At 40.7% G+C, this 20,249-nt stretch overlaps 1 protein-coding gene across 9 annotated transcripts in view; it reads right to left on the reverse strand.

Annotated features, from left to right (window-relative positions):
- Positions 1–20,249, reverse strand: part of TLN2 (talin 2) — a 423,602-nt gene that overhangs the window by 304,291 nt on the left and 99,062 nt on the right. Inside the window, exon 1 of one of the 9 annotated variants that reach the window (XM_055319652.1) lies at positions 17,100–17,115. The exons of the other annotated variants lie outside the window; for them this stretch is intronic. The gene's annotated coding sequence lies outside the window, so the exon portion shown is untranslated. Of the gene's footprint in view, positions 1–17,099; positions 17,116–20,249 lie in introns of those variants that run through there. 9 annotated transcript variants of the gene reach the window in all.

Here is a 20,249-nt window from a genome sequence, read left to right on the forward strand (position 1 = left end):
AAAGCCTACGGGGGGGGGGGAGTCAAGTGATGTACTCATTTATTCCAGTAATCCTCAATCTTTGCTAAATATTAGAATCACCCAGCAAGCTTTTAAAAATTCTGCTGCCTGGGCTGCACCCCAGAACCTCTGGTAGGACCTGAGCATCCTTTTAAAAACTCCACAGGTGATTCCAATGGGCAGCCATGTTTCCTAATTCCCAGAATGGCAGGGAAAATCAGGCCAAAGTCATGTTAACAATGTATGCATAGCTGTGTGGCTTCTAAGAGCCATCTTTGGGTACATATTTGGGTACCTTCCACTCATCCAGGGAAGTTCACTAACTAAAATCTTTTTTTCTATCAACTTTTGTTGGGTTTCAAAATACTGCCATGCCCCAACAAGCCAAACAAAAGAAGTGCCTTGATACCCAATATTAGCACACGACAGTGCCACAAAACTTGCTGATAGGTTTTTAGGCAAGAAAGTAGTTCTCAAACATTAAAATCCCCTGGAAAGGAGGTTCCAATATACCGATTGCTGACCCCACTCTGAGTTTTCTGATTCGGTAAGGTTGGGGTAGGGTCAGAGAATCTGCATCTCTAACAAGTTTCCAGGTGCTGCTGTTGGGAGCACCATGTTCTAAAGAAATATGAACTAAAAAAAATGGTCAGAGACATGAAAGCCAGGGCTGAAGCTGAACCAGACAGTTCTCCAGCCAGGACAGCCAGAGAGCACAACTTATTGGTCAGTTTCAGTGAACAAGTTGTATTTAGATACTGACTTTCAGGAAGACATTATGAAGATCTGCATGTACCACAGAATAGATTATTTCAGCTAGAAACAACTTGCTACTCAAAGGGTGATGCACAAACCAACATTGGCATCACCTAGTACTGGTTACAAATGCAGCATCTAAGGCCTTACCCCAAACCTTACTGGTTCAGACACTGAATAGGATTCCAGGGGGATTAAATGCACATTAAATTGGTTTGACCAATTCCCTCACTCACACCACAGACAGTTGCTGAGTTCCCACTCTGCACAATACCAACCAAATCGGCCAGCCAACAAGCTTCTGCCTTCCTGGAGCATCTATGGAGTAAAAGATAAAACTGAAGCCCAGAGCTGTGGGACTTGCCAAGGCCACAGAGCCAATGTGGTAGAGATAGGTTTAGAACTCATGTCTCCTAAACCCTGTATAGTAGTAGAAAAGATTGACTCTATCAAAATTGCAAACAATTCCAAGAAAAGAGGGTATCAAAAAATAAATCACAAGTCAGTTTCTTCATACCAAGTCAGGATATCTCATATTCCTAATCCTCATTAATGTCTACTCTGACCAAACAAGCATGGCTAGATTACACTGGCCGATTCAGGGTGTTTTTATTTATGCAGCTAATTTTTTCTCAGATCTCAGAACAGGATAAACAAACAGGTGTTAAGTGGAAAAATATCTTGACCACAGGCATCACCTAATACTCAAGATATTTCTTGTGGTTATTTAAATCTATTCAGAGAGTTTACTTCCCGATTCGACTGTTATGTCAAAATTTACTGTTATGATACCTTTTGGTAATGACCCAATTATTGGTCTTTCTTACTTCTTCCTAATCATCTTCCTAAAATGTAATGCTGTGATACATTTCAGTAATGACCCAATTATTAGTGTTTTTTTCTCCCTAAACTATTGTCCAGTTGGAGGAGCACTAACATTTGTCTACCTGTTTTATATAGATTATCCTACTTAATTTCATTGTTCCTAACATACAAGGAAGGGGGGAAAAAAAGCATATAGGTAGCACAGCCAAGTAGGCAGAGCCAGGCTTTAAGTCTAGCTCTGACTCCTAATTCCTATTATTCAAAGTGAGGTCCTTGGATCTCCCACCTGGAGCTGGAGCAGCTTAGAAATGCAGACCCCTGATTTAGCCTGGACCTGCTAAATCAAAGCCTGCATTTTAATCCCTGGTGATTAATGTCCACACTAACATCTGGGAAGCCCTGCATCCACTATCCCAAAGCCAAATGACCCAGCTCCTATTAATTAAAACCAACAGCAAACCTCTTTGGTTCATGACATGAGCAGACAGGAGTCAATCACCTAAGCCCCAAAGCCACCAGAATGGGATGTTTGTCCTATCACTAACTCGTAGTAATTCACAGGTCTTGCTGATGGGGTCTTTCTTAACCACTGACCACAGATTGCAGGACATAAAGACCAACTTCGCTCCCTGGGCAGAGTGCCAGGATAGTCGATAATCCTGGTGCTAGTACCAGCAAACACCCATAAAAACAAATACGGTCATGATACAAATCCTCCAAGCATTGCCCACAGGAGGCAAACTTTTTTGTAAAATAATAAGGGGAGAGAGAAGAATATTCTCAGAAAAAAAATCAGATAATTATCTTAGTCTCTCTAAATATATATATGCATTATATATATAAAATTATATATATATATATATATATATATATATATATATATATAATAAAATGATCCTTAGAGTCTAGAAATTTGAATTAGGGCTCCTATAATTACGTGAAAGCTGGCTCCAAATAGATCACTGTCAGGAACAAGGGAAGGGATAGCAGATATCACCAAAGGAATACAACCCCATCAGCTTTCCCTGACTCAAATCTGGAATTTCTCAAAGTGTGGGTCACAGATCATCTGCTTCAGAATCACACCAATATTAAAAATGCACGTTCCTGGGCTCAAGTCACATGGTTAATAATCCCTTCCCTATGGGTCTCCGCACACATAAATATTTGAGGCCAACTGCCCACCTGGCCCAGGTACAGTTTAAGGAGAACCATCAGACTCATTAATCTTATCTTCACAACAATGAAACATCAAAATTTCCAATTTTCTGAGGAAGAACCCATCAGGGAAGTGGAGTGTGTTTGCCCAAGGTCATACAGCAGGTAAGCAACGATGACTTCATATTTAGGCTTCTTCAACTCAATCAAGGCATCAAATTCACACAAACCAAAGAAGAGGGAAGCATGGTCCTGTTGCCAAATCACTATTTGTTATGTGAAGCAAGAGTAATATTTTTCTTTTCTTTTTTTTAAGAAGTTTGTTTTATTATTATTATTTTATTTATTCATAGAGACACAAAGAGAGAGAGAGGCAGAGACACAGGCAGAGGGAGAAGCAGGCACCATGCAGAGAGCCTGACCTGAGACTCGATCCAGGGTCTCCAGGATCACACCCAGGGCTGCAGGCGGCGCCAAACCACTGCGCCACTGGGGCTGCCCAAGAGTAATATTTTTCAAAAAAAGAAAAAAACGAAAGAACGAAAAGAAAGAAAGAAAGAAAGAAAAGAAAAGAAGAGAAAAGAAAAGATTTGGTCCTTTTTTGTAGCGTATTTCAGGGGCTGTTCTGTGTCTTACTTCCCAGGATCAGACCACACCTGCCAATAGGGACAATCACATATCACATTGTAAGGGCTGTGTTGAGCTGCTGGAGCTGTGCATGACCACCATCTATCATCCCAATAGCCTGATTATAGTTCATTTAGCTTCAAATTCAAACTATTACCAGTAAATACTATTCTAAGTAGCTTAGATCCTTCTTTCTATTATATAAGTTGGGTCATTCATCATCTGGGAAACATCCACACTTACTCTCAGACAACAGATACCCAAATGGACTGGCTTCAGGGAACTCCTCTGAAGCTCCACCCAAAATAGACTCCTGAACCCCTTCAAGCTGGTGGAGATAATGATTCAGTGATGAAAAGCAAATCCATAATAGCACTGGGGGACCTCTCATGCTTACAAGTAAGTGGGGAAGGCCCAGTAAAATACAAAAACCAGAAGCCATATAAGATGGATAAATTCAGCTGAATCTCTTATTTAAAAAAATATACATGGTTGGGGGGCCTGGGTGGCTGAGTCAGTTAAGCATCTGCCTTTGGCTTAGGTCATGATCACAGGGTTCCTGGAACAAGCCCTGCATCAGGCTCCCTGCTCAGTGGGGAGTCTGCTTCTCCCTCTGCCCCTCCCCCTGGCTCCTGCTCTAATAAGTATGTCCAAAAAATATGCATGGCAATACACAATATACATTAGTTCAAAGACCAATGATAAACTAGAAAAAGTTACTTGCTACTCTAAAAAAGGACTTTTTTATTAAGACCTCTAACAAACGGACAAGAAATAGACCAACTACCTAACAAAAAAAAGGCACAGAAGTATGAACAAGAAAGGTCAGAAAAGGAGTTCTTCAAGAAATAAAAAGATAGTCAACCCCATTTATGAGAGAAATTCAAATTAAAACTACAGCAAGGGCAGCCCTGGTGGCTTAAAGGTTTAGCGCTGCCTTCAGCCCAGGGCATGATCCTAGAGACCTGGGATAGAGTCTCACATCGGGCTCCCTGCATGGAGCCTGCTCCTCCCTCCACCTGTGTCTCTGCCTCTCTATCAAATAAATAAAATCTTGAAAAAGTGTCTTGCTGTAGTTTTATTATTTTTAATTTTTTAATCTGTTGAAAAGACAAAGATCAAAATGTCCAACACTATGGATACAGGATTGGGGAAATCAGACTTCTCTTACATCTTTCCTCCAAGGAGAGAAATTTGGCAGTGTCTATCAAGCTGTAAAATTTACAATCCTACTTTAAGGATTTTATTGTATAGAAAAGTTCTCAGGTATGCCAAATCCTACTTGTTCATGGATATTAAGAATCACAAAATAAATATTAGAGACCTTAAAATGTATCAACAGGGAATGAGGGAAGTTATGATGCATCCAAGAAAAAGAATAAGCAACCATAAAACAACTACAGCAACACCTAACAGTTCCACAAGTACTTCTATGCAAAGAGCCACAAAATACAGAGCAAAACACTAAAAAGTAAGCAGAAAATGCTATCACTTGTGCTTTAAAATACATACAGTTGTATATATACACATATACACACATGCATGATTGTCTACACATAGATGGTCTCTAGAGGGACACATAAGGTGCCTGACAGAGGTAGGAAGGATAATTACTGGCCCCAAATATCTCCCCCTCCATGCACGTACTGCTTGCTTATTCAGATAAAAAAAAACTTAACAACAACCAAGAGAGAGGCACCTGGGTAGCTCAGTCAGTTAAGCGTCAGACCCTTGAATCTGGCTCAGATCATGATCTCAGAGTTGTGAGATGGAGCCCAGCCTCGGGCTCTGCACTGGGCACAGAGTCTGCTTAAGATTCTCTCTCTCCCTGCCCCTTCTCTGCCCTCCCCTCACCGTCCCACCCCTCTAGCATTTCCTCTAAAAGTATAAAATTACAAAATAACGAGAAAAGCAGAGATTGGAGATGGGATGACATAAAGAAACCAATTTATGTGTTAAATTGTAGCCCATTCTCCCTTACATCTCTCTCCAGTAGTAATCTGACAGTACCTATTAAAAGGCCTAAAAATATTCCTTCAGCCCACGTAATTCCACTTTTAGTTATCTGTCCCAGAACACTGAAAAAATTTTATGTACAAAGGGGTCTGTCGAAGTATTATCTATAATCATGAAAAAAATGGAAACAAGTACAATGTGTGTTGGCCAGGCTTTTCAGTTCTGCTAAGCAGAAGAGAATGAATGGATGAAACTTACAAGATACATAACTTACTGAGCCTAAACCAGCACAAAGCTTGTGACACATGGTAGCTATAAAGGAGGTAGCTATAAAGGCACAGAATAAGCAATTGGTCACCCAGTACTCATTAGCACCCAAAGTTGGCCACCCACTGTTGATACCCATTCTGGCCCAAATCATCCATTACGAAAAAGAAAAGCTCTTTAATGTTCAAGAGGAGCTTTGATAAGAGACACCTGTGGCCAGAACATTTGCTCCTGCATTTTTTTTTAAGATTTTATTTATTCATGGGGGGGGGGGGTTGGGCCGCGCAGAGACATTGGCAGAGGTAGAAGCAGGCTCCATGCAGGGAGCCCGACATGGGACTCCATCCCAGGACTCCAGGATTCCGCCCTGGGCTGAAGGCGGTGCTAAACCGTTGAGCCACCAGGGCTGCGCCCGCTGCTGCATTTCTGAAACAGATCAAGTGTATAGGCTCCAGATACCTTCTGTCTCCTGGGTCCCCTTATTCTGAGATCTCATCCTTATAATTACATCATCAGCAGAGAAAGGTATGGTGGCCAATAAACAGGATATATGAACACTGCCAAGCCAGGATACAAATAATGTGGCCTACCTCTTCTGCTGGACCTATGTATATTAACCTAATCCTTCCCCTTGCTTCTTACTATCTATTTAAATGGACTCAACCTGAATAATTTAAACACCTTAATCTGGTTTGAGGGCCAGTTTTTTACTTCTAGGATATTATCTTTGAAAGCTACCACAGCATCAAGATAATTTCCCACTACTACAAATATAGAAAAGATGAGGTCAATTTTGATATATCCATTTAAATTATGTATCAATTTAAACCACATTTACAGGATTTGAAGTAACATAAGCATTGCCAATACTATTTGTAAAATAAAATATAAAAACGTAAACTATATTTTAAATTTACAATTTTACTCCAAGTATACAAATATCTACTTAAAAAAAAAAAAAAAAAAAAACTCAGGAGGGCTCCTGGCTGGCTCAATCAAGTTAGAATGCGACTCCTGATCTCAGGGTCATGAGTTCAAGCCCACTGGGTATACAGATTAAACTTAAAAAAGATAAAAATAAAAAATAAAATAAAAATAACTTAAGGAGGGATCCCTGGGTGGCTCAGCGGTTTAGTGCCTGCCTTTGGCCCAGGGCGTATCCTGGAGTCCTGGGATCGAGTCCCACGTTGGGCTCCCGGCATGGAGCCTGCTTCTCCTTCCTCCTGTGTCTCCTTCCTCTCCCTCTCTATCATAAATAAATGAATAAATAAACCTTTAAAAAAATAACTTAATGAAAAGCATTAGAAGCATGTATTACTCCAAAGTAAATACACACATCATGTCTAAAATATGTTATATCTTATACACGCTCTTATAATCTAGAAAAATTATAAATTTTTTAAATTGCAGAGAAAAAGACTAGAAGGAGATCTGTCAAAATGGCAAACCACTGTGGGTTTTGGAGTAATTATTTTATTCTTCCACTTTCATATTACTTTAGTAATAATAATCTTCTACTTTTACAAAGACAAACCTAACAAAAACCATGTATTTCTCTTTGAGAAAAAGAGGCTGGCAGTGGTTAAAAACCACCACCTAAAAATCAGCCCAGAAACTGAGTTAAAGCCTTACTGTATTCAGCTATAAATCTCCATGAACTCCAGGTGAAAATAAAATCTGTTAGAATCTTCCTATCTCAACTGTGGGAATAAGATGGAAGAAGTTTTCTGCAAAGTTCCCAAACTATGTGTTCATCTTTGGGACTGACTCACCACTCTTTCCCCAAGGATGTGAGGTCATTTTTGTCAGTGATGGATATGTTGTTTTTACTAATATAAGAGTCCAGTGACCCTCCTGCTGTGCTCAAACACCTGTACTTAGAACAGGTGATAAGCCAGGTGGGCTTTTCATTAAGTAAGGTTTGTTTTAGCACCCACAATACAAGCCAATGTTTTTTTTCTTTTTAAGATTTAATTTATTTATTAGCAGAGAGAAAGTGAATGCATGCACACAAGTAGGCAGAGTGAGAAGGAGAAGCAGGATGGCAGGGGAAGGATACTGACAAAGGTGGCCAGAACTAGAGGGAGCGGCGTGGGGAGCTAATGCAGGAGGGGGGCATCCAGTCAGTCTCCGTTCTGCTGCAAACCAATTCCACGGGCACAAGTGAAACACTGTTACTAAATGTATAATACAAGCAAAGTACAGCAAGTTAAAACTGACAAGAGAAAGCTGATTGCAGCCAATTTTCAGATTTCAGATACCCGAGTAAAAGATCAAACTGAACTCTGATATTACCACAGCAAAGAAATGGTACTAACCTTGCAATGACCTGAGAAAATATCACTAGGGAGGGAGGCTGGGGACATCCCTAAGCATCTAGTCAATGACCCCACTACCATTACCGAAGTGAACATGGGGATATATTCCATCAATTCTAGTAGAACCAAGTCACATTAATTCATATGCACAAGCTAATCCCATGCTGCTTTTAAATCACCTCTAAAAGACTGGTAAACATTTCAGGAAGTCCTCAGAACGTTTTACACATCACCCTCATTTTGCGCCAGAAGATCTGTCACCAGGGCTGGCTTCAGCAATTTAGTTTCAAGAAGCAAATCAAACATATCCTTTGGTATGCAGGGCAGTACACGGCTCTGGCTAAGAGGGCAAGATCTACAGCCAGACTGAACAGAGCCATACTACCTTGAGGAAGCGCCTTACATTCCCTAAGCCTCAGCTGCCTTACATGTAAAACTGAAAGAGCAACAGCAATCTTGTAAAGATCTGCTTGAACTAATGCACACAAATACCAGTGGCAACAAGAGTGAGGGCTACAACATCATTACTCTTTATTAGCTAACTTTATGACTTGAGGTCAATCATTTGCATTGAGGGCCTCTTTTCCTCCTTGAGTACAAAATGAAAAACCCTTTCTAACTTAACACATTTTGATTCTAAACTCCACTCTATTCACCTGCTTGGAGACTCCTGAGCAGTGGAAATGGACTAGAATTTCCAAATCTTATCAGAGTTTCAAACATATGTAAAAATGGATAAAAGCAAACAAAGAACACATGTATGAAAGCAACCCAACAGATTGCCAGTTCTAAAGCCGGAAGTCTGAATAAAAGCATAGGGGACTATAATGTCAACAGGTATCAGCTTGACACTTTATGCCAGGCACGGAGCTAAGTTACATCATTTTATCTATTCTTATGAGTTTATTTTGAGGTATGTGTCTTAAGTCCTGTCTGAGGTTCAGAGAAAATCAACTGGCTTTTATCCCAGAAGAACAGCTCTCCTTGGCTCTCTAGCCTGGGGTCGCCTCTATGCCACTCTGCTTCATCACCACTGAGATCCAGTGAGGAAGTCAAAACCACTTCCTACACGCATCCCTGTGAGGGTGAGAACTTTTATGTTAAAAATTTGTGAAGTATAAAATCCTCCATTTACAAAGCTCCTATTCAGTTTTTTTTTTTAAGGCAAGGATTTTAATTTATGTACCAATAAGACACTTTAATCCCCCCACATTGAAAAGGCTATGTTATCAGGGCACAGGAATGCTGGAATCGCCCCAAATTCTAATAAGGTGTCTCAAGTGGTTTTAAGGACTTTCCCTCTTAAGGGACTGCCAAGGTAGGATATATATTTACAAAATGCCTAACTGGGAAGCAAAGAGTGGTCTCTGTGTCAAACAACCCTACACCATCAGAAAGGAAATAGGAACAGCGTCTAATCCCCAGTAACCATGGATGGCAGGGGTTGGGGTTTGCATGGTGGTCTCACTCACCTACTGCTATGCCTCCAGGTCACCCCCCAAGACTGTGAGCTCTTCCCAGCTGAGATCTGCAGCTATGCTCAATATGGCAAAGGAACTGAAGGTTATCTCACAATCCTAGAGCACTAGATAACTTGCCTTTTATCTTTAATTTGTAACTGGTTTTAATTTTTTAAAGTCTATATATACTCTTTAAAATTAATTTTAGGGTACACATGGTCGCTTTCCATGTGTGCTTTAAGAAGTATGCTCCATTTATAGGAGGTGTGTTCTACACATGCTGCTACTTAAGTTTCTATGTCTTTACTATTTCGTCTGATACTTCAATTACTAAGAAAGGTGTGTGAAATTCTCCCATCATGCCATAGTGTTGTCCATTTCTCCCTCTGACATTCAGTTACTTTCTCTATATCTGAGAAATTATTAAGGGCAACCAAGTTTAGAATTATTACATGTCCCACATTAACAGTGTTGCAGATTTCTATTTTACAAACAGCTTCAGAATCTGTAGACTGGGGTGTGAGGTTCCAATGCCATAACCTGCTCTAAGTCCCAGTTTGCTCATCCCTAAAAACAAGGTATAACCTTGAACCTCAGAGTTCTTGAGTATCCACTGAGACAGTTCATGTAGTACACTTAGCATAGCACCCTGGTCTCAAAATGCTGGCTGCTAATAAAACAGACTATGACTTAAGATCATGCAGCTATTTGCCAGTATGGAAGTAGAACACTCTAACCTCTCCATCAGGTGGCAGGATAAGGTGTGGGAAGAGGCAGAGGTATCTAAAATGTTTATTTCAGGGCTTCATAGTTACAGAAGTACAGGATAACATATACCCTTGTCCATACCTCACTGAGAATGTTAAGACACGTGTCAGCTGAACACTCAATCTCTCCCAACTGCATTGCAATGGACCAGTCTAGTTTATTCTGAGACAGACTGCCCCTTGTTGCTGGCTTGAGGGCTCTACTGAAACAGCTGCACAATGATACACTTTATAAATTTCTGGTTCTGAGAAACTGGCATAAAGAAGGTAAGACCTAAACTGTAGATAACTTCTGAAGGCTTATCCCAGCCCTGGGATCCATGGAATTGTGTGTCTGTGTGTGTTTTTTGGAGGCGGGTGGGCAGGGATTATGTGTGTGTGAAAGCAATTTCAGGGCGACCATTCATTTTGTTAACAGTTTCCAAATCCTTTATAACATTCTCCCACATCCCAGCAGGGTGGAGGGAATCTTTGTCAAAGTCAAAGTTAATTGCACATCAGAGGAAGAAGATGCAATTTTCTTCTCTGGCTTTTGAACTCTGAAATTGACGTTGGGGAGGCATTCTGTCCTGAAAATGTCAGCTGCAGGAAAATACAACAACAAAAAAAGGCAGAATAAACTAGCAAGAAAACCTGCCAAACAGAAGAACATTCTTAGAAAGCCCCAGAGGTTAACAAGTCATGATTTGCTTTAAAATAAGTAATTTTAAAAAGGAAAAAAAAAATCCCACTCCTGCAAAACAAAACTGCAAAAAAGCTTTTCACCCCCAGTTGCATCAGAAACAGATAACTACAGGAAGCCCATGGAGCATGAAGGAGGGTGCTGGGTCTAGCTGCTAGGAATCGGTACAGACCTGACCACACAACTGGCTGGGCAACTCCATGGCATGCTGACCCCATTTCTCATTTATGAGAAGTTGGTAAGCAACCACCACAACCTAAAACTTTATTAGGTAACTAACCTCTTGATGAAATACAGAAACCAACCAGGTGTATAGTTTGTCTCCCCCAAAAAATTTTCTCCCAGGATTTACCGACATAGGTTCTCTAATTCTTGATATCTTTCTTCTCATAAAACAGAGAAGTCAGACACTCAGATGCCCTTTCTTTAATCCATAAGAGTCTCACCATTTGGCTTAGAGCCCAATGTCAACCCGTGAGTGACATGTCCATAAGGGGCCACACTTACCTCGCTCCTGGGGCCCCAGTTCTTTACTCTCCTCAAATCTCCTGTACAGACATGAAAAAGTCGGCCACAGGGAAACAAAGGTGGGATATCATCTACAGGGCACAGAAAAACCACTTATGGCCACCTCTCCCTTTGAGCTTCAGGTGTGCTGTTCCTACACCCTTGGCCCAGATTTCAAAGAACCAGACATACTTCACTCTCAACTTGTGTCAGGCACAAAGGAATGACAGCAAAAAGAAGGTGAGGACTTCAAGAGCAATGCTCTCTCTCCTTCCTCCCAACCAGGCCACCAAGGCAAGGAATCTAATTTAATCCTTCAACCTGGTGAGGACAAAGTAGGTAAAGAATTAAACACATACACTGCTCTCAAGAATCAACTCCATACAAAATTAAAATCTCCTCCAGCAAAATTGAAACTGCTTAAAAGCATATAAAGCCAAACAAAAAAATCAAAATGGCTGCACTAATGCTTCAGCAAAGCTCAATTTTAGACCTTTTTCTGCTCTTCTGCCAACCTCCCCCCTCCTCTCAGTTTTTTACTGTTTTGTTTTAAAGGAACCTAGTACCATCCTGAAAACATGACAAACAAGGTTGACAGAACATACACAATTGATGTCAAAATCAGCCAAATCCTGTTTTTCCCTCTAATCACCCCCCAGCCCCAGCCCCTTCCTGGGGTGGGCTTGTTCTGAAGGCCTTAGCCTGGCCCAGCCTCCTTTGCCCAGCAAAGCAATAAAGCCACAGTTCCTCTTTATCCCAAACTTTACATGATCATCATGTAATGTATTTTGGCTCCGGAGCACAGAGGTCAGACAGTTTGACAACAAATTCACCTAGCAGGAGTGAAAAAAAGCCATCACCCTCTACCCGCCCCCCTCAGATTCTTTTTAATCTTTCTAATTTTCCAGCTAATTTAGGTATAATTTGCTGGTGAAAAAAATTCAAACAGAATCCTGCTCCTGCTCCCCACCTCTATCAAAGCAACTCCAGTAAACAATCTGACCAACGTGACTTCAAGCATTTTCCATGACAATGGCTACTGCTACTAACTGAATACCTGTGTATGTCAGGTACAATTTGAACTCTTCTCCCGTATCAACCCAGCGGCTTCTGCACACCTTCTCTATGAGGTGGGTATTTCTAACAATTTTGTTATGAACAAAGACAGGCTCAGAATGGCAGGCTGTGATGTCGTCCAATTCCATGCCACATATCCACTAGTAAGAGCAACTTCTAAAATTGATGGACTTTTAAATAAACTACTAAATACCAAACTTCTTAAATGTTCCTTTTCCCACTTAACATATATGGTCAGCTTTCCATCTACCCCCTTGGTCCCTGCACTATGGCTATAATTCATTCATGTTTCAGAGAAAGATTTTATTATCCCACTGCCAACAAAGGGATAGGACTAAAGCGATACACAATTCTGTTCCCTTTTTATTCAAGGTGGAAGCTTTGAGGGTTTTTTTTTTTTGTTTTTTTTTTAGCCACTTCAGTAAGTTGGTGTGAGTGCTATATATACACATAACACTTGTACACACATTACCTACTCAGGTCTTGTGCCTTCAACAAACTTCAGAGGGAAATTTCAGGTTCTTCCAAAAAGCCAGGAGCTAGACATTCCCATTCCTCTCCAGAAGGGACCATTAATGAACATAATTTTGGGAGACCTACAACTCTACTATGGTAAAGATTTCAGATTCCCCCCCCCCCGCCCCAAAAAAGATGGCATATATTCCTCAGTTCTCAGCTCAAACTTTGTTTCCTCCTTTTTTAGAGAGTAACTAAAAGACTTTAGGAACTTTAGGAATATTTTCTTGGAAGTACTATTTTAATTTCACATATGCATAATACATTCTCTTCCAGAAATACTTTATTAAAAATTATATAGCCAGTTTTATAGTTTTCAACCATCAAACAAATTAGCTGCAATAAATTATAGTCCGACTGGACCCACTTTTCCTTTTTCTCCCCATCACTTTTGCTTTCTGGCCTGATACTAGCAGCTGGTGTACCATCCATCAGTCAGCCTATGACGATAGAAGAATGCTGGAGTCCTCGATTTCCAATTTTCCTTGATTTGCAGAGAGGCAGAACTTCCAAGGTTAAGCTTATTTCATATGCTATCATCATCTCTTGCTAATGATTTAAATTGAAAAAGCACAAGAAGCAAATTCCCTCAGTGTCTCACTTAATGAGCCACTAGGGAAAGGAGCTTAAACTAAGGGTGTGAGCAATAAGAGAAAAACCAACCGGGGTCAGACCAAGACCTCCTTCACTTGGTTCCTGTTAATATTTATGAGATATTTACAAATTTAAGTGAGAAATACTTTCCCCCCACCCAAGGGTGCTAGGCCAGCTAACTCAAGTGTTGCAGTGATGTCTTCTGTTTATATAAAAAGCAAAGTCAGGAGACTAGGGTTTAACAGGGTTATACAGGCTGTGGTCAATACTGGGGGCTCTGGAGCCTGCAGGCTGAGCTCACCAGGCCTGGACACTAACAGCTCTATGAACTTGGCCAAGTTGCTTCACCATTTAATGTCTCAGTTTATCTGTAAGATGGGATTACTAGGAAAAATACCTCTGAAAATCTCTATGAAACTTAATATTTCTAACCCCACTTAGAACTTTGTGTGGCAAAAGTGCTCAATAAATCTTAACCAGTATTTATTCTTTTATCCCTATACTTCTATCCCACACTAAAAAGGCAACACTCACAGCACCTCTGCACTGTGCACTATACTTCTGCCTGAATTATCCCAACTGGTCCTCAGAACACTCTCATGAGGTAGATAGGAATGTAATAATGTTAAGAACCTGAGGCTCAAACAAGCTTCAGCTCTTACTCAATATCTTACTCAACATGTTAGCTAGTGACCTGAAATCTGAACACAAGTACGTTTGTCTTCAAAAGCCATGCTCTTCCTACCTCCCCAGCCCTATATCCAACCTCGTGCCTCAGGTACAAGCAACTCAGAAGACAATGAATATTCACTATGTTCTGGACCAATTTAAGTGTTCTGTGTACCACTCTCACTTACACAGCAACCTCATCAAGAGGGAAAATCATCACTCCCATTTTCCAGATGAGGCTGGAAACAGAAGCTTCAATGGCTCAAGCTCAAGTACTATGTGCAGGAAAATGAAGTACATATGTAGGAGACCAGGGAGAAGGCTGTGGAGTCTCTTGTAATGGTTTCAGCAATTTGCTCAACATATCCAGTCAATCTTTTTACCATCAAATCAGTAGGTCCCAAAGAAGAGTTAACATGTGTGTTTGTTTTTCACAGTGGGAAATTTACTAAGACAGGAAGCTCTTACTTTTCTCATAATAACACTAACAATATGTTTGACTTTCCAACCAAATTAGAATGTAAGTAGAATATCCCAACAACCTCCAGGGCAGAGTTGTTTTTTGCTAAAAAGTAAATAGGCCCCAAATTAAAATGTTGGAGTAGGGAATAATTAGATTCATTACAAAACACCCACAACCACCTCATTTTTCTCATTTTTCTCCCGCCCTATGAAAGGGGGTAGGGGTAAACAACCAAAACCCCTACAAATTGACAAAGGGAAACAATATTTTTGTTTGCGGTAGCTTTGTTTCTATATGGACTCAACAATCATCTTTCAAATAAAAACATGAACCTTTTATTTCAAATAGAATACTTCAAATTTTACCATCATTTCCCACTGAGCACAGCTCAGGATGTTAAAAACAAAACAAAAACAGGACAAATGGAGAGGGCTGAGCTTTCTGAGCAGTAAAGCTAAACAAATTTGAAGCGGTTTAGGCACAGACACAACAATGGGGGTGGGGGATGGGAGACACTGAAGGTAAAGAATCTGAGAAAGAGGGAGGTCACTATACTCCAAATTGGTAACATAACTTCTAGATGCTCTTGGCTGCAGAAACATCCCCCTCCATCAAAATCTGACTAGTTCACTCATCCGCCGTCACCGATCTCTAGTGAAATAGTACCAGTGAGAAGCTATCCACATGGTGAATGGGAAGGGTGGTTTCACACTATCTTCCAAACTCCAGCATCCCAGAGCAATACCATCACTTGATGGTCTACATGAAACCCACAGTACCCTTCCTCTTTATTCCACATCTTTGCAATACAACTCAGGACCAAGTTTCTGGAAATAAAATTCTTCTTCATTATCACTAATTGCTTACCTCACCTATCTTCAATTCCAAACAAAAAGCTCAAAAACTTTCTATCAAAAGGATGTTAGGCAAGCTGATCAGAATGAATGCATAGTGTAAGGCAAATGAGTAGTAACAGGATTGATCACCTGCCTGCCACAGCTCCTGTCCAATTAGCCAGGCAGGCAGGGACTGATGGCATGAAAGGCAGAAGGACACCCAGCCTTCAATCAGAGCAAGAAATAAGAGGCAAAAAGAGAAAGGCAGACTGGGGCAGCTGTCTACAAGCAAGCAAGCACTCAAAGTTGAAATCAAAGGAACAGAGAGAACCATAGGTCATCAACAGCTCTGTTCAGTGAACATCTTCCCTCCTCCAACAGGCAAATTTTACCTTGTTGGGAGTCAAAGCCAATCTCAAGTGAAATTTAGAATTCTTCAGGAAGAGCAGCACAACTCCTCACTAGATGTTCATATTATGTGAGCAAGATCAAAATAAATGGACAGCCCACAGGAAAACACTGAGAACATAAACCCAAGAGGGCAGGATGCTGTGTGTCATTTGCCCAGAGGAGAAAACAGAAAAATCACTCATTATTCCAAACCCAATTTAAAAGCTCTCATTACAGATGGTCAACAGACCATGAAAAGCGTCTCAGCATCACTCATTGTCAGGGAAATATACATCAAAACTACAAAGAGGTATCACACCTGTCAGAATGGTTAAAAACAAAAACAAAAACCAACAGGTGTTGGCGAGGATACGGTGAAAAAAGAACCCTCATGCACTGTTGGTGGGAATGTAAACTGGTGTAGGCACTGTGGAGGTTCTCTTCACAGTATGGAGGTTCCTCAAGAAAAAAATGGAACTACCCTTTGATCCAGTAATTGCACTACTGGGTTATTTACCTAAAGAATACAAGAAAACGAATTCAAAGGGATAGGTACACCCCCTATGTTTATTGCAGCATTATTTACAACAGCCAAGATATGGAAACAACCTAAGTGTTCATTAAAAGATGACTGGATAATGAAAATGTGGTATACACACACGCGTGCACACACATACACACAGGAGTATTAGCCATAAAAAAGAAGGAAATCTTGTCATTTGCAGAGACATGCACAGAGCTAGAGTATTATGCTAAGCGAAATATGCCAATCAGAGAAAGACAAATACCATATGACTTCACTCATATGTGGAATTTTAGAAACAAATGAGCAAAGGAAAACAGAGAGAGAGAGAGAAACCTAGAAACAGACTAACTCCAGAGACCTGATGGGTACCACAGGGAAGGTGGGTGGGGTGTGAAACAGGTGAAAGGGATTAAGAATACACTTATGATGAGCACTAAGGTACAGAATTGTTGAATCACTATACTGGACACCTGAAACTAATATAATACCATATGTTAGCTATACAGTTAAAGTAGATTTTTCAGCAAGACAACAATAAAAGCTTTCATTTGGTAAAACCAAGAATCAATTATGAGCACATAAAGCCCTTTTTTTCTTTTTAAAGCCCTCTTTCAATACAGCCTTATCTTTAGTCAATAAGTAATAAAAGACAGGTACAAGTGAAACAGACTAAGACATGGGCTCTCCTTGGGTAAGTCACTTTACCTTTCTAAACCTCTGTTTCCATAGTTGAATTCATATGTCTTCAGTTTGGGGATTCTCCTATTCGACTGTCGGTGACCTCTGAGCCACAGTCCTGTCATGGCAGAGCTCTGTTCCCCAGCTCAGGACCCTTGCAGGTTACCAGCAAGGGTTTCAGGCAGGCACTGCATGGGACGGACAGAGGGCAAGTGTAGCTGGTATGAGGCAGAACCAACACACATGAAGAAAAGGCAAAGAGGGCCTGCAGGTGGAATGCAGCTGTGTCCTCCTGGATTTGCTTCTCTTTTACCATCTATCCACTGCCAAAGAATTCAGAGCCTGATAGAAGAACACAGATGTGTATACAAGGCAGTTAAAATTAGATAAAATTAAAAAACAGAAACCATATGGCTGTTTTCTCTGTAATATTGATTAGTCATTGGTAGCATGTCTACACAGGTAGTAGGCCTAAGTATAACGTCTACATACTTAACAATCTTACAAACCTCCAGCATCCCTTCTTTAAGTGAGATTATTTATCAGAAAGTAAACTAAACTGGACAAATAGGACCTTTGCAGTAGTCACCTCTCCAAGAAAAGGGAAAAGAACAAATTCATGTACACAGGTATGCAATCTGATAACTACAAGAATTTCCACCCGCAGTAAAATGCATCGATCGCAGCATATGCACACAATGAACTGCTCTCCTGCAACAAAGATGAACAAACTTTTGATAGTAACATAGACATGGATGAATCTCAAAGACATTGCTCAACTAAAGTTTGCAACAGCTAACTAATGCAATCAATTCCCTTTTGTCAGGGATTAAAATTATATTGGAGGACATGGCTGGGAACAGCCATCTACCATACTGATTTAAATAGAAGGTCACAAAAATCAGAGAAGCCCCCCATGATAAAATATTAGCATTAGGATGGGCCTCAGACCTGGAGTTCATTTCATTGGGCAGATGAGGCAACACGTGGTGGGGGTGGGGGGGTGGAGTTTCAAAAACCACACATGCTATTACATTACCAGATCCACACCTGTGCACCACACCAGCTCCAACCTGCACAATAGCACAACATTCCAACCTTACTTTTTTCTGTTCCCCAGAAAATGAGGTCTTTAAGAAAAATGCACATTGCTGATTCACTTTCTTTAGGTAAAGTTGGTGCCTCCCCAGTTTGGTAATTCTGTATCCCAACAGGATAAAGATAGCAACTGACTTAACTCTACTCAGTAGTTATGCCAGTTATTTAGTGACGGTATCTGTCAAATACTCACTTTAGGGGCTGCTGATAGATTAAAGACAACATACTCCTCTCCAAGTCTTTAACACTTCAGTGATAATCACAACCTGACACAAAATTTACTTCCCTGATTTAAAGTAATCCACCAAGACGACTGGTACAATCTCAGTCTTCTTCCTTCTGACAAATGCCTAGGAACCACTACAATCTCTTCAAAGTACCTCAAGGTCAGATTGCATTTACAGGCTAGTGACTACCCTGAATTCATTACCACTTTTTATTTTTTAAGATGTATTTATTCATGAGAGATAGAGAGAGAGAGGCAGACATAGACAAAGGAAGAAGCAGGTTCCCCGCTGGGGGCCTGATGTGGGGCTCAATTCCAGGACCCTGGGATCCTGCCCTGAGCCAAAGGCAGACACTCAACCACTGAGCCACCCAGGTGCCCTTCACTAGCACTCTTAACTTCATCTAACACAAGTTATCAAAGATCTTTGAGAAAAAGAAATGCCACCTTAAAACTTTGTTCCAAACATATATGTATTTCCCAAGAGAGATCACGGGGAAGCTTTCTTGAAGGCATCACACCTTTGACCGTTTTAAAAGAATTATATTTCACTGACACAATGGATGAAGTTTTAGTTATTTTTTTCCTAACACTACCTAAATAATGGAATGGGGCAAAACCTCACTCCATCTATTCAAAAAGTTTTGCTCTCAAAAGAGCCTCTGGGGAATGAATTACTTAAACGAAGTGAGAAAAAGTTGGAGCTGTGTACATAGTAGGCTAATACCCTTCAAGAGACTTATGACAAGAGGAACAGGGGCAAGTCATTGCGTGTGCTGTGCATATAGACTGAATTAGAAAATGGAAAGTTACATTCTCCAAATCACAGGTAAATTGAAATTGGAATTTCTGCCCACTCTCTAAGAAGGGGTTGTCCTTCTTTCTTTTGCTTCAGTTGTGGTGGTGGGGGGGTGGCGGATTTAACATGTGAGAGATCTGGAAAGACAAACATCAGGGAAAGAGAGCCAGTCATAGTTCCAACAGGCTAGATACAGGCTTCTATGCCACTTGAATCTGTAGGTGCAAAACACCATCGAGGCTCTAGGAGGGTTTGCTCCTCAGTATTTACTGAGCACCAATTTCACAGAGTTTCTTCTAAGTCCTATTTAGATTGGGCACTAGGCAAAGAACTGGCATTTATCACATACTTGTAAATACAATGTAAATACAATTGTAAATACAATGTATCTGGAGCCAAGAAGCCCAGGGACAAGCCATGCACTTTTGACTTTTACCCCTTATCTTTTTCAGGACTTACACAGAGCACATGGTGTCACTTTATACCATGTACTTGGATTCTATATATATTTTCTTTTGTGTCCAGAATATACATTCTATTGTTGTTCAAGGGCCTGGAGGCATCCAGTGGAGGAGAGAGAGGCCTTTCTTGGTGACCCCTAGTACTCATGGTCTACCTTTACAGCAGCAAGCTGCAAGTCACCATTCCACAGCATCAGTCTAGAATAAGCAAATGACCACCAGGCACAGGTTAAGGAGAAAAAGGAACAGAGGTTTCAAGTGGAACCCCAGATTACAACAAGCAAAATTTACAACTTAAGTGAAATGCTAGGTCCTGGGCCCAATGCAAAGTGTCTCACTATGTGACAGGCAAGAGCCATATATTATCCCTATGTAATCATCACAGACTCCTTTTCAGATCATCTCATTAACTTAATTATCTCAACTCTTGCCTAAGGAAAGCATTAATACCCATTTTACAGCTTAAGAAATCAAACCTGATTTGCCCAAAGACAAAGCCACTAAGGAGCACCCAAATCTAACTGAACCTGAAGCTCTGGGGCCGGTACTTCTGAACCCACTCCCCAGAGATCCTCAGTAGAGAACGTGCTCTG

Source organism: Nyctereutes procyonoides, unplaced genomic scaffold (genome assembly GCF_905146905.1).
Source record: "Nyctereutes procyonoides isolate TBG_1078 unplaced genomic scaffold, NYPRO_anot_genome, whole genome shotgun sequence".
In the NCBI taxonomy this organism is placed as follows: Eukaryota; Metazoa; Chordata; class Mammalia; order Carnivora; family Canidae; genus Nyctereutes; species Nyctereutes procyonoides.